The sequence below is a fragment of the Nicotiana sylvestris genome, chromosome 10 (genome assembly GCF_000393655.2).
Source record: "Nicotiana sylvestris chromosome 10, ASM39365v2, whole genome shotgun sequence".
Lineage (NCBI taxonomy): Eukaryota > Viridiplantae > Streptophyta > Magnoliopsida > Solanales > Solanaceae > Nicotiana > Nicotiana sylvestris.
In genome coordinates, this window is record NC_091066.1 from 168,863,723 (window position 1) to 168,878,409 (window position 14,687).

The window sequence follows — 14,687 nt, forward strand, 5'->3', positions numbered from 1 at the left end:
GAATTTTTCGAAAATTTGAAAACTCCAAAATGCTGTTTTTCAAAATTTTACTTTAGTTCACTCACAAAAATTCAAAAACAACCCAAAATTGTGTTCACGTCCAAACACAACTTTAATTTTCAAATATCATTTTCGCTTAAATTTTTTTTTTTCCACTTTTTTTTCCAGAATTTATAATTCTTATGTCCAAACGCCCACTTAATTTTTACAAAATACGATAGCATATCAATTTGGCCAAACTGATTTGCCGGAACACATCCAAGCTAATTTTATTATTTTTTTAAATGGAAAAATGATTATTCAGCAGTAGTCGCCTCTACCTTTAGCGACTTTACTCAAGATAACAAATGAACCAAATATCTTTATAGTATCATTAAACCTTTGTATATTCTCCTTAATCCTAGATAAACGTTCTGCTGTTGATCCACAGTTTATAGCGTGTTAGCAATAAATTGCAGAAATGGTCCAAAAATAAGTTTTCCATTTTATATTCAAGATGAGCAAGAATCTTATTGTGGATACCCAGGATTTGGACTGAATTGTGCTGAAAAAGCTTTCCTGTTGTACATATTGTTGCAAATTAGTATATAGTTGAAGATATTTCATATCAAGATCATACTTCTCAACTGAAAAATTCAGTCTTTAATAGTAATACAAGCATTGTGTTTCTGAGATCTAGTATAGAATTGACCTAGTCTTTATTGTTGATACGTGCAGCCCGGTAAGCTTCCGCTATGCACGGGTCCGAAAAAGGGCCGTACCACAAGGTCGCAGCCTTACCTTGTATTTTCACAAGAGGTTATTTTCACGGCTCGAACCCGTGACCAGGGACCACAATGGTCCGGTATTTCCGCAAAAGGTTGTTTCTACGGCTCGAACTAGTAACCTCCTGGTCACATGGCAACAACTTTACCGCTTACACTAGGCTCCCTTCTTATTGTTGATATGCAAGTATTATTTTTGTAGTCTCATTTTTTTTCCACATGTTGCGCTGTTTCATGTCCAGCAACCTCAATTAAACCTCAAACACAGCTATTTCTTGAACCTATACAATGGTCCAGACATCTTTAGAAGAACTCTATATGTTATGGAAACAAAGGGTAGAAAAAAAAGGCTTTTGGTATGATTTGGAGGTTTGTGTGTTGTACAGTTTGTTTGTTGCTCTTACTATGATTCATATTTGAGGCTTTAATTTAGTATCATTGTATTTTCATATTTGAATTTTGACTTTATAATGTTAGTAGTATTCGTTAGTCTAGGGTATAGCAAATGTATAATGTTGGCCTCAAGATGAATTTAAACATTTAGTAGTAAACATGTCAGTGAGTCTAGAAATATTTTAAGCCAACCCCAACTTGTTTGGGACTAAAGACTAATTGTTGTTGTGGTTAGTCTAGAAATATTGTAATGTAATAGCCTTATATTGATTTCTCGAAATCTCATTCAAAAAAAAGAAGAAGAAGAAAAGATGAAGATGATGATGAATAATTTGATAAAGAAAAGAAACGGGCGGCGTGGTAATATGATATGGGAGTTTGGGTCGGGTACTAGTGTGGAAAGATCACTTATCCTAAATGCGGGTCAGGGTCTAGGTTTGAGGTTGGGGGTCAGGATCGAGGTTGGGATTCAGGATCGTGGTTCGTTGTTGATGACGGGGTTGGGGTCAAGGTCGGAAAATATTTTCCTTCGTACCAAACACGCCCTATATCTCTAAAGCAGACATTTGTATTACAATTTCAAGCTAAATACTAGTAATCACTAGTCAAAGAGTTTAGTGGTCAATACATGCAACTTTTTTATTAAAAACTTGACCCGAGTTAAGTTTACTTTGCAAGATATGATGTAGATACAGAGTAAAGTCTTCTGTCAGAGCTAGTTGCAGAGATATGTATACCAAATGAAGCCATCTTTTTACCAACAAGAAGGGAAAAGGGAAAAATCCGAGCCTCCTTCCTTATCTTATTTTTATTATCTGCTTATCTGGTTGTATATTTTCAGCTGCTCAAGATCACAGATGAACCAAGAAAACAGGTACATCTTGATAACATCATTAAACCTTTGTATATTCTCCTTAATCCTAGGTAAATGTTCTGCTGTAGATCCACAGTTTGTAGCATGTCAGCCTATAAATTGCAAAAATGGTCCAAAAATAAGTTTTCCATTTTATATTCAAGATGAGCAAGAATCTTATTGTGGATACCCTGGATTTGGGTTAAATTGTAGTGAACAAGGTTTTCCTATTGTACATATTGCTGAAAATGAGTATATAGTTGAAAAGATTTCATACCAAGATCATACTTTTCAGCTGAAAAATTCAGTCTTTAATAGTACTACAAACAATGGTTGTGTTTCTGAGATCAAGAACATCTCACTCGATAAGCGCCCTTTTAAATTTGTCAATGAATCAAGAATTTATTTGTTGTCGAAGTATAATGAGTCGATACCCGAGCATCTTTTGAAGCACAAGATTAGTTCTGTTTGTGGTGAAGAGAATAGAAATGAGTGGGGTGTTGCTATGTTTGCTGAGGATGAAGGCTTTGAGTCTGCATTAGAAATGTGCAAAAATCATGTAATGGTACCAGTAGACATGCTTGGAGATGAGGGAAGCAACCAAGTTCTTGACTATCAACTGCTATTGAGAAGGGGGTTTAGATTGAGCTGGTCATCCAGTAACTGCAGTGAGTGTGTAGAAAGTGGAGGATGTTGTGGATTTGATGAAAAACCTTATCAATTCAAATGTTTCTGCACCGACAGGCCTCATTCAGCGGCTTGCAGACCTACCAGTAAGCCCCTCTCTTGTTAATTCCCAGTATAATTGTGCAGAGACTTATGCTATGATTAGGCACTGCACTTTAAGTTTTTTTCGTGACAAAAAGTGTCGCTTGATGATCTTGGCATCCAGATACAGCTGAATTAAGCATTTGGATTATGCTGTGGAAGTGGATGATTAAAAATGTGTAAAAACCACAAAATTTGCGCAGCCAAGGAATTATAGCTGATAATAACTTTCTCTGTTGAATCATGTCTTGTTCTGATTATTAATCCATGCATTTTGGGGTTTGACCTCTTGTCCTGTTGATCCTTTGGTTTCACCAGCAGTATTTTGTTATGTATATCAGGATTCCAATTGAAGACTTCTTTAGTTCTTTTCTCAATCTAATAGGTTACCTAATCTCCTTCTTTAGACTCAAGGTCCTCTAAAGGCATAAGGCCAAAGCGAAAACATATAGATGTGAATGAAATAAAAGTCGGTTTCTACTCTCATAGTTACAGAAGCGGAAAAGGGCCAAAACTATCCCTATCGTTTGCTAAATGGTTTATAAATACCCTCCGTCCATTTTCCGTCCAAAAAAACACACGACGTTAATTCTATTAACAAAATTACCCCGCGACTAACGGCAGAACTGGTGGACCTACGTGTAATGACGTGTCATTTTTCTACTGGGCCACGTGGCAATCTCTGACTGGAACAAAAATGGATATTATTTCGAACTACTTAGCTGGGGAAGTCATTGGGTCGGGTCAGCTAAGTGGGTCGAAATAATAGCCAATTTTGTTCCAGTAAGAGATTGCCACGTGGCCTAGTAGAAAAATGACACGTCATTACATGTAGATCCACCAGTTCTGCCGTTAGTCGGGGGGTAATTTTGTTAATAGAATTAACGTCGTGTGTTTTTTTGAACGGATAGATGGACGGAGGGTATTTAGCAAACGATAGGGGTAGTTTTGGCACTTTTTCGGACTATTTGTGAATGACAACTAGCAGAATCAAAGTTAAGATTGACAGGACTAGAGGCCTTGCCAAGTTTCACACATCTGTGTAGATCATAATCTTAATGTCAAGAGTCATGAATGGAATCCTTTCCTTTACTAGAAAGAAGCCTCGCCGTATTTTCTTGGAAGATCACTCTTGAGCTTTATGAATATGCTTTGGCATGCCCGTTTCTTGAATCATCGGTAGAAGATCAGAAAGTCCAGTCTCAAGTGTAACAGGGATTAAGAGTGAACTGGAGAACATTAATGGGTACTTAGTCTATAACTTTTCTGAAGACTGCTAAAGTTGCTGCCATGTGACCAGGAGGTCAATGGTTCAAGCGGTGGAAATAGAAATGCAGGGTACGACTGTGTACATTAGACCTTTGTGGTTCGGCCCTTCCTCGGACCCCGTGCATAGCGAGTAAATCTTGTCGAAAAGAGTTTGATTGTGGAAGAATTGGAACCAAATTTTCCCACCTCTCTTCTCATGTTTTGTTTAGAGTCGACAACAATATCACTTTTTTCATATGCACTAATAACAGTATGCAGATTGATGGTTATTTTCAAAGTTATGAGAACTACTCGAGTTGTGATGGCTTAGCTTATACTATCATGTGAATGGAAGTGCATTGCTTTCAGTCTTATTGTGACTAATTAATCTATCATTTGTGTGTTCTTGCAACAGCAAAAAGAAATTGGGGACTGATTCTAGGCACAGGTACATGTTATAATCATTAACTTTTAACTATCTCTAGACTTGCACAAAAATCTCTTTTTTGTTTTGCTCAAACTTGAAATTCTTTTCTATGTTAATGAAGGATTCTATAATGATGTTCCAAACATGCAGCGGAATCAAACTAACAGTCCTACCAAGATCTATTTGTGTTTAAAATTTGTTTAGACTAAACAAGGAAGTGTGAATAAATACCTGTAAGAAATTTATCTTCTAATCTCTTGGACGAACTCTAGGAGAAAGCTCTTGTGAGAAGGTGTAGCTTCGATGGTACGAAGGCTCTATGCATATCTATACCGAGATTGATTCTAGCTATCAACGCCTTGATCAACGGAATAAGAAAGAAACTTGGCAAAGTAGCCAAAAGTTCTTCCTTTCCTGTTGGTGCCCGTCACTTTTCGTCAAAAGTGTGCATGTGTTTTTTCTTTCTGCTAAAAGCTATTTTAGCATTGTTGTAATAATCGCCAAGAGATTTATTACATGGGCATGACTTCACTTTTTCCCACATTTGCAGTTTTCTCGATGTTTTGCACTGGAATCTTGATTTTGCTCTTCTACTTCAGAAAAAAGATTTTCTGGCACAAATACTTCAGATTTTGGGAATCTGAAGCTGAGGATCACTGAAATATTGAAGCCTTTCTGAAGAGCTATGGATCATATGCTCCAAAGAGATACAACTATTCAGAGGTCAAAAGAATCACCAGTGGCTTCAAAAACAAACTAGGTCAAGGAGGATTTGGTTCTGTATACAAAGGAACTCTTCCCAATGGAAGTCATGTGGCAGTGAAGGTCCTGAATGAACTAAAAGGAAGTGGTGAAGAATTCATTAACGAGGTGTCAAGTATTAGCAGGACATCACACGTTAACATCGTGAACCTTGTGGGATTTTGTTTTGAGGGTCGCAAAAGAGCACTCATTTATGAATTCATGCCAAATGGATCTCTAGAAAAGTTTATCTATGAGGAAAGATCTGACAATGTTCGCAAATTGGGTTGACCAATATTGTACAAAATTGCACTAGGCATTGCTCGAGGATTGGAGTACTTGCATCGTGGTTGTAACACTCGGATTTTGCATTTTGATATAAAGACTCATAATATCCTACTTGATGACGATTTTTGTCCTAAGATCTCCGACTTTGGTCTTGCAAAACTCTGTGTCAAAAAGGAGAGCGTTGTGTCGATGCTAGGTGCACGAGGGACTATCGGTTATATAGCTCCAGAAATAGTATGCAGAAACTTGGGAGGTGTCTCTCACAAGTCTGACGTCTATAGCTACGGAATGATGGTCCTAGAGATGGTTGGAGGAAGGAAGAATGTTGATGTTGGAGTTGATCGCACAAGTGAAATCTACTTTCCACATTGGCTTTATCGACGAATTGAACTAGACGAAGAGCTTCAACTAATCGGGATAATGAATGAAGAGGAGAAAGAATGTGCAAGAAAGATGGTGATAATGAGTTTATGGTGCATACAAACTGATCCCTCGAATCGACCATCGATGAGCAAAGTTGTGGAAATGTTAGAAGGAAACCAAGACTACTCTTTGCAAATACCTCCTAAGCCTTACCTATACTCTTCCTCAAGATCAGAGGAAGACTCATCATCAGTAGCAGAACTGAGATAATCTTTATTTGTTGATATATCAACTATTATTTGTGTAGTCTTGTTCTGTTATGGAATTTTAGCAAAACCTGGTACTGTTTGTGTCCGTTTCTCTCCTTGGAAGAGGGTGGCAGGTTTGTTATTAAAGTCGTTTGGTTGGAAAGAAGTTATCCTAGGATTAATTATTTGCGGGATTAGTTATTCCGGAATTAGGTATTCCACCTTTTCATGGGGATAAAAAATACTATAATTCTGGGATAACTAATTCTGGATTAATTATACTGCAATTTTCTCCAAACCAAACATGAGATAAACTCTTCTTAAATTTAGTTTCGGGATTAATTATTTCTTATCCCTTGTTCCAAACGAGCCCTTGATGTTCTTGAGTGCAGAAGTTGTAGCTTCATGCTTTTTAAAAAAAAAAAAAGTGATTGTAAATATATTTGTGATTTGCCTAAAGCAATTTCAGAACTGCTGGTAGGGGAGTCTTGGCGTAATCGGTAAAGTTGCTGCCATGTGACTAGGAGGTCACGGGTTCGAGCCACGAAAATAGTCTCTTGCATAAATGCAGGATAAGGCTATGTACAATAGATCCTTGTGGTCCGTCCCTTCCTCGGACCCCGAGTGTAGCGGAAGCTTAGTGTACTAGGCTGGCTCTTTTTATTCAGAACTACTGGATAGGATCTAATGTTGTTGCCATGTGACCAGGAGGTCACGGGTTCGAGTCGTGGAAACAACCTCTTGTGAAAATGCAAGGTAAGACTGTGTGCAATAGATCCTTGTGGTCCGGCCCTTCCTCGGACACTGAGCATAACGAGAGCTTACTGCACCAGACTGTACTTTTTTTTTCTTTTTAATTTCAGAACTGCTGGATAGGACCTAATGACATTGTATATTTATCCTCCTAAATGAATTTAAAGCCATTTTAGCAATAAATTACAGCCATCCCAAAAGCTCAGCTTGTGCCCTGCAACTGTGTAGAAAAGATGTTACTTATAAGTTGTTATTTATGTCACATTCAATAAAAAAAGAACTACACCTAAAAAATTTAGAAGTTACTGTCTGAACTCCAAAAATTCAAATGTAGCAATGCTTTTTGGACTAAGGGAATATCTTAAAGCAAATTGAAAATTGAATATCAGCTCTGGAAAAAGTTGTTATCCATTATTAGAAACAATACATTAGAAAAAGACATGAACAAATTTAACCCTAAGTCAAAAATGGATTAAGTATATATACAGTTCGTATAAAAAAATTATGCTGAAAACGTGTTTTAACGTATTATCAGCTCTGTTTATCCCTTGATTTTATTGATGAACATAGCAGGTTACAACTCTGTTTATCCCTTGATTCTTCCCTCCGATTAATTCTACGTGATTCGAAGGCCTTAGCGGCATATTTCTCGAACGTAGGACTTTTAGAACTTTAATCTCTTAATGAATATTTCAAGAGTTTCATGGCGTATTTCTCGAACGTAGGACTTTTAGCAAGATAATTTGACATGTCTTTGATCTCTTAAAGAATATTCCAAAAGTTTCATGGCGTATTTCTCGAACGTAGGACTTTTAGCAAGACATATTTGATATACATGCCTTTGATCTCTTAATGAATATTCCAAAAGTTTTATGGAATTTCGTCTCATATTTGATCTCTTTGTGCATATTCCGAGAGTTTATGGAATGACTGAGATCGTCTTTGAAGGACATATGTAGCCTTATTTATAGGCATGAATTAGGATTTGGTTGGAATAGCCACCAAGTAACCCTAATAGACTCCTACAACAACAACAACAACCCAGTATATTCCCACAAGTGGGGTCTGGGGAGGGTAATATGTACGCAGACCTTACCTAATAGACTCCTAATATTTTAAAAATTATCTTGAATTTAGAATTTATATTGATCTGTTAAAATTTGAAAGAATTACAAGAAAATACACATGACTTCACACCATAACAAAAAATGGCCCATGTTTTTAAGTTTTATCCCACCTAGCCTATATTGTACATATTTTGAAAACACTAACTCTTGAAAATTCAAAATATGTGTTCTTATAACCATTGCTTCTAAAAGCTATGAAGTTAAATCTGTGTTCTCACAACCATTATTTTCACTCTCTCTTCTTCTCACTTTTTTTTACATATGCTTCAAGGGGCCATCCGCCATTACTGCTTCTCCCCTATAGCACCTGGTTGCAATGTAAAAAAATTGAAGAGTAGAAGTCCACCATTAAAGGGCATTGAAAGCTTTGCTTTAAAAAATAGAATTTCTTGTAATTCTTAGTTGTTTGGATTGGGTGTTGTTCCAATTGATTGAAAATATCAAAAGGAGTTCAAAGTTTAAATTTGAAGTGATTTGGAGTAGATTTGAGCAAGATTTGAGTTAAATTTCAGAAAAAACGCAAGGAAGAAGACGAAGTCAGTTTTTTGTATAATTATGTATAATCTCGTATAATAGTGTATATGAGTGTATAAACTCACTATTATACACTTTTATACACCTTTATACAAACGTCTGTAGACGAACTTCTTTCACGATTTTCAGTTGCAATTCCTATTCAAAACCAGTCCAAATCTCCATTAAATGACTTCAAATTTTATATACAACCTCCTTATACTATTTCTAACAAGTCTAAATAACACCCACTCCAAATTTCTCACAAAATCAAATTCGGAATTTAAACCCACATATTTAAGCTTGTTAAAAATTTAATTTTCACCACCCAAATGGATTTGGTTTGTTGAACTAATATTTGAGTCACAATTACTAATTCGAAAGTTAACTTAAAAGCTTGAGCAATCCTTTTAAAATTAAATGGTAATTTCGAGAACCTATTAGAGTTGGATGTTGAATCTTAGCCTATTATTTTTGGGCTAGTGGGTTGTAAATTGAAATATAATCTATAAAATTTAAAAATGGGAAGCCCAATTGTTCTTATGTGAAATTATCCCTTAAAATTTTCACTGTGTACGGAATCATTTGCGGCGGCTTCAATCGATAGGAGGAGGATTAATAGAAAATTATCCATTGTGTAAAACAGTAAAAGCCCACACTCCATTTTAGCCAATCTTCCATCAGACAGTCTTTCTTCAAAGTCTTGCTTCCACATGTTTAAGTCAACTTAACGTGTCCAAAAGACAACAAATATTATTGCAAATCCTATAGCCAAGCAAAATTAAACAATAAAAGAAACTCTACAAACTTCATTTTTTTTAAAAACATTCTTGGTTAGTCTTGTTAATCTTATTGTTGCTGTTGATGTTTTTTCCTTTTTTTTAATCCAAAAGGGTATATCATGGATTTATTTTCTTGGTTTTTTATTTCCATTTTGTTTCAATTTTGGTGCTTTGATTCAGCTCAAGGACAGAACACATCCTTCTCAAGTTGCACTAAAGAATTCCAATGTGGAAACTTAGGAAATTTGAGCTTTCCTTTCTACAAATCCACACAACTTGATTGTGGTTTGTGTAAAGTGAATTGTGAAGCTACTCCAAATCCCATAATTGAATTGGATGGAGTGAAATATCAAGCTCTTGAAAAACAGGAAAGTTTCATCAAAATTAAGGACACTATTCTTGGAAACCTTTTGGGAAACAAGAGTTGCCTATCTTTTGATAGAAATCTGTCTCTACCAATCTCTCCTTCAATCAAATATAGAATCAGCTCCTTTCTCACTTTGTTCAAATGCAATAATAGCCAAAAGAGGCATGAAGAAGTTTTCACTTCCACAAGATATCACAGCTACAATAGCTGTGAAAGTTTCATATTATACTATAACCTCTCAATGGATTACTATCCAAGATTTCCTCTTCCTAGTAGCTGTTCCTTTATTCGGCTGCCTGTGCCATCGAATTCAGAATCAAAATCAGAAAACAATGGCCTATTTGATATGTTAACTGATGAAGTTGTACTAGTATGGATTGTGTCTGATGAGTGTAATCAGTGTTATTACAGAGGAGGCCAGTGTCAAACTGATAAAACTACTAACAAATTTCTTTGTTATAATACCAAAGGTAAAAGAACTTTTGTCATGGTTCACATTAATGATTTTGGTTCTCTTTTATAAACCTTGGTTTAGCTTACATTTGCATTGTTTACTACAGTTGCAGGAAATATAAAAGGGAAAGTGATTGTTGCAGGTACTTATCTATACTACCATTTATCTACAGTTTTTTTGTTGTCCATCACATGATTTTAGCCTTTATAGTTTTATTTCTTCAATAGCAAAGATAACAATAACAACAAACCCAGTGTAATCCGACAAAGTAAAATTTGGGGAGGGTAGAGAGACTGTTTCAGATAGACCTCGGCTCAACAAAAAAAAAAGAAGCAAAAATAACAATTGGAACAACAGTGATAAAGTGATAAGGAGATAGAGTAATCGAAGAAAACAAACCAACAACTAGTAAAAGAAATCTGTAGACAAGCAGATATGGACATACGATATTAATACTAATGCAACCTGCATGAAAAGGAAACACGCCCGCCTACGGACTAACCTTCTACCCTAATCCCCAACCTCCAAATCCGCCTATCAAAGATCATGTCCTCGGTAAGTTGGAGCATATCCTACCTAATCACCTCTCCCCAAGAGAAGTAGATATGGACATACGAGACTAATACTAATGCAACCAGCATGAAAAGGAAACATGCCCGCCTACACACTAACCTTCTACCATAATCCTCAACCTCCAGACCCTCCTATCAAGGGTCACGCACTCAGTAAGCTGGAGCTACATCATGTCCCGCCTAATCACCTCTCCCCAAGACTTTTTAGGTCTTCTCAACCCCCATAGGCAACCCCTCGCACCTCCCACCGAGGCATCTACGCTCCTCCTCTTCACGTGCCCGTACCATCTTAGCCTAGCTTCTTGCATCTTATCCTCCATGAGGACCACTGTCACCTTGACCCGAAAATCATCATTCCTAATATAAACTCTCCTGTATGCCCACACATCTATTTCAGCGAAGATAGACAAAGCTAAATACTTCTTTCCATTTCGCTCTTTCAAAATCTTTCTTTTGTAAATAACTACTGTACTAGATGAATTGCCCCAATAGCAGACTCTTCCTGGTATGTGACTTCATTTTTTTTTTCCCACAGTCGCAAGTTTCTTGATCTCCTGCACTGGAATCTTGATTTTGCTCTTCTGCTTCAGAAAAAAGATTGTATGGAACAAGTACATCAGGTTTTGGGAATCTAATGCTGAGGATCACAGAAATATTGAAGCATTTCTGAAGAACTATGGATCATATGCTCCAAAGAGATACAACTATTCAGAGGTCAAAAGAATCACCAGCCGCTTCAAAAACAAACTAGGTCAAGGAGGATTTGGTTCTGTATACAAAGGAACTCTTCCCAATGGAAGTCATGTGGCAGTGAAGGTCCTGAATGAACTAAAAGGAAGTGGTGAAGAATTCATTAACGAGGTGTCAAGTATTAGCAGGACATCACATGTTAACGTCGTGAGCCTTGTGGGATTTTGTTTTGAGGGTCGCAAAAGAGCACTCATTTATGAATTCATGCCAAATGGATCTCTAGAAAAGTTTATCTATGAGGAAAGATCTGACAATGTTCGCAAATTGGGCTGGCCAATATTGTACAAAATTGCACTAGGCATTGCTCGAGGATTGGAGTACTTGCATCGTGGTTGCAACACTCGGATTTTGCATTTTGATATAAAGCCTCATAATATCCTACTTGATGATGATTTTTGTCCTAAGATCTCCGACTTTGGTCTTGCAAAACTCTGTGTCAAAAAGGAGAGCGTTGTGTCGATGCTAGGTGCACGAGGGACTATCGGTTATATAGCTCCAGAAATAGTATGCAGAAACTTGGGAGGTGTCTCTCACAAGTCTGACGTCTATAGCTACGGAATGATGGTCCTAGAGATGGTTGGAGGAAGGAAGAATGTTGATGTTGGAGTTGATCGCACAAGTGAAATCTACTTTCCACATTGGCTCTATCGACGAATTGAACTAGACGAAGAGCTTCAACTAATCGGGATAATGAACGAAGAGGAGAAAGAATGTGCAAAAAAGATGGTGATTATGAGTTTATGGTGCATACAAACTGATCCCTCGAATCGACCATCGATGAGCAAAGTTGTGGAAATTTTAGAAGGAAACCAAGACTATTCTTTGCAAATACCACCCAAGCCTTACCTATACTCTTCCTCAATATCAGAGGAAGACTCATCATCAGTAGCAGAACTGAGATAATCTTTGTTTGTTGATATGTCAACTATTATCTGTGTAGTCTTGTTCTGTTATGGAATTTTAGCAAAAGCTGGTACTGTTTGTTTCTGTTTTTCTCCTTGGAAGATGGTGGCAGGTTTGTTATTAAACAATATACTTAGATGTTCTTGCCTAAAGTAATTTCAGAACTGCCGGAAGGGGAACCTTGGCGTAAGCCGTAGCTAGTAAAGTTGCTGCCCTGTGATACGCGTTCGAGCCGTGGAAATAGCCTCTTGCAGAAATGCAGGGTAAGGCTGCGTACAATAGATCCTTGTGGTTCGGCCCTTACTCGGACCCCGTGCATAGCGGAAACTTAGTACAACGGAGTGCCCTTTTTTAAAGTTAAGAACTGTTGGATAGGATCTAATGACATTGTATATTTATCCTCCTAAATGAATTTAAAGCCATTTTAGCAATAAATTACAGCCATCCCAAAAGCTAAGCTCGTGCCCTGCAACTGTGTGCTCTTCTTGAAACCCATTTCAACTTCCTCTTCCCCTATAACGTTGTAAAGTTTGCTTATCTCTTTGGGCGATTTCATAATATTTCTTACCAACAATCCGAGGTTGAAACATGGTTGACGGTGAATTTAAAGGATTTACCGAACAAAAAGATGTTACTTATAAGTTGTTATTTATGTCACATTCAATAAAAACAAAAACTACTTATTTAGAAGTTTAATGTCCGACTCAAAAAATTCAAATGTAGCAATCCTTTTTGGACTAAGGGAATATCTTAAAGCAAATTGAATATCAGCTCTAAAAAAAAGTTGTTATCCATTATTAGAAACAATAAATTATAAAAAGACATGAAAAATTTTAACTCAAAAATGAATTTAGTATATATACTGATCGTATAAAAAAATCATGCTGAGAACGTATTTTAACCTACGATCAAATCAAATTATCATTTTTATCATGTTGCCTATAAATATTTTTTATTGAAATTTAGTTGTAATTACATTACAAATGACCCGATTCTATAAGTATTTTTTATACGATCAATATATAAAACTAAAACTCGTCAAAAATTTCTAATTTCACTTATTTCCTCCCTTATTTTTCTCTTGACCACATTAGATTTTTTATGGACATCCCTTCTACTACCTTAGTTTTCATGGACATCCACTAAAATTATTATTCTCCCATCTATAAAATCCACCCTTTTGCCTATCATTCTCATATTCTCTTTTTTATTTCCCTTTTAACTTTTTCATTAAAAAAACAAACAACAAGAAAGAGCATAGGGAAATTAAAAGAAATAATGGCTAATATCAAGATGACAACTATACTTTTCATTGCCATAATTTTCACTATCTTTGCTTCAAGCAAATTTGCATGGGCACATGAGGAAATACATCCCCATGTTCAACCCCACACCACAACCTCACCCCCACCCCCACCCCCAACCTCACCCTCACCCTCACCCCACACACCCACGTCCAACCCCAACCTCACCCCCAACCTCAACCCCACCCCCACCCACAACCCCAGGGTTCTGAAGGGCCAGTATATGAATATGCAGGACAGAGGTTAAAAATAGAACCAGGACATGAATTATGTTATCAAAAATGTTATCAAGGTATTTTTGCTGGTGAAGGTAGTCCATTATATGCAGAAAAAGAATGCTACGATATGTGCCATAACAATGGTAAATTTGTATTTCCAAACTTTAGTCCTCCACCTTGCGCGAACAAGGTTTAATTTCAATCAACGTATCAGAAATAAGTACTCCCTTGATCTATTGTTCCAATTTATATGGCGATATTACTATTTAGGGAGTCAAAAAAAGACGTCCGTCTTCAACCAAGCTTTATGGAGGCACGTAAATATTTTAATTCCATGCCATATCAATTAACCAACAAAGATTCTTTTTATAATCAGGGTGTTCATGACATTTATAATCAACTATGTATTTATTTTTTTACGTTGGTGATCATTTGTAATTGTAACATGTATATGAAATGAAACATAACATGACATGGATGCCATCAATTTACTGATTAATTGTCTTATATTAATTTTTTGTGGTTACATTTGTTTAAGAATGCGACTTAAGTGTTGGGAACGTGCAATCCGGCGGTGCAATTTGTGTGCGTTTTTTTGGGAATTCTTATTATGTCTTTGGTTTAGAAGATCGATTTTTATGGCACATTAAAAATACGGAAAAGGGCCAAATATTGCATTATATTATTAGAAAAGGTTTAAATGTACCCTTCGTTATACTTTGAGTCTAAATATACCTTTGTACTATCAGAAAAAGTTTAAATTAGGGGTGTGCATTTGAATCGGTTTATCGATAAATCGAATCGATTATTTGTTATCGGTTTATCGTTTCGATTTCGATTTCGAAATTTTC

At 36.4% G+C, this 14,687-nt stretch overlaps 1 pseudogene; it reads left to right on the plus strand.

Annotated features, from left to right (window-relative positions):
- The first annotated feature begins 322 nt into the window (after positions 1-322).
- On the plus strand, positions 323-12,398 carry LOC104218278 (uncharacterized; annotated as a pseudogene).
- The last annotated feature ends 2,289 nt before the right edge of the window (positions 12,399-14,687 follow it).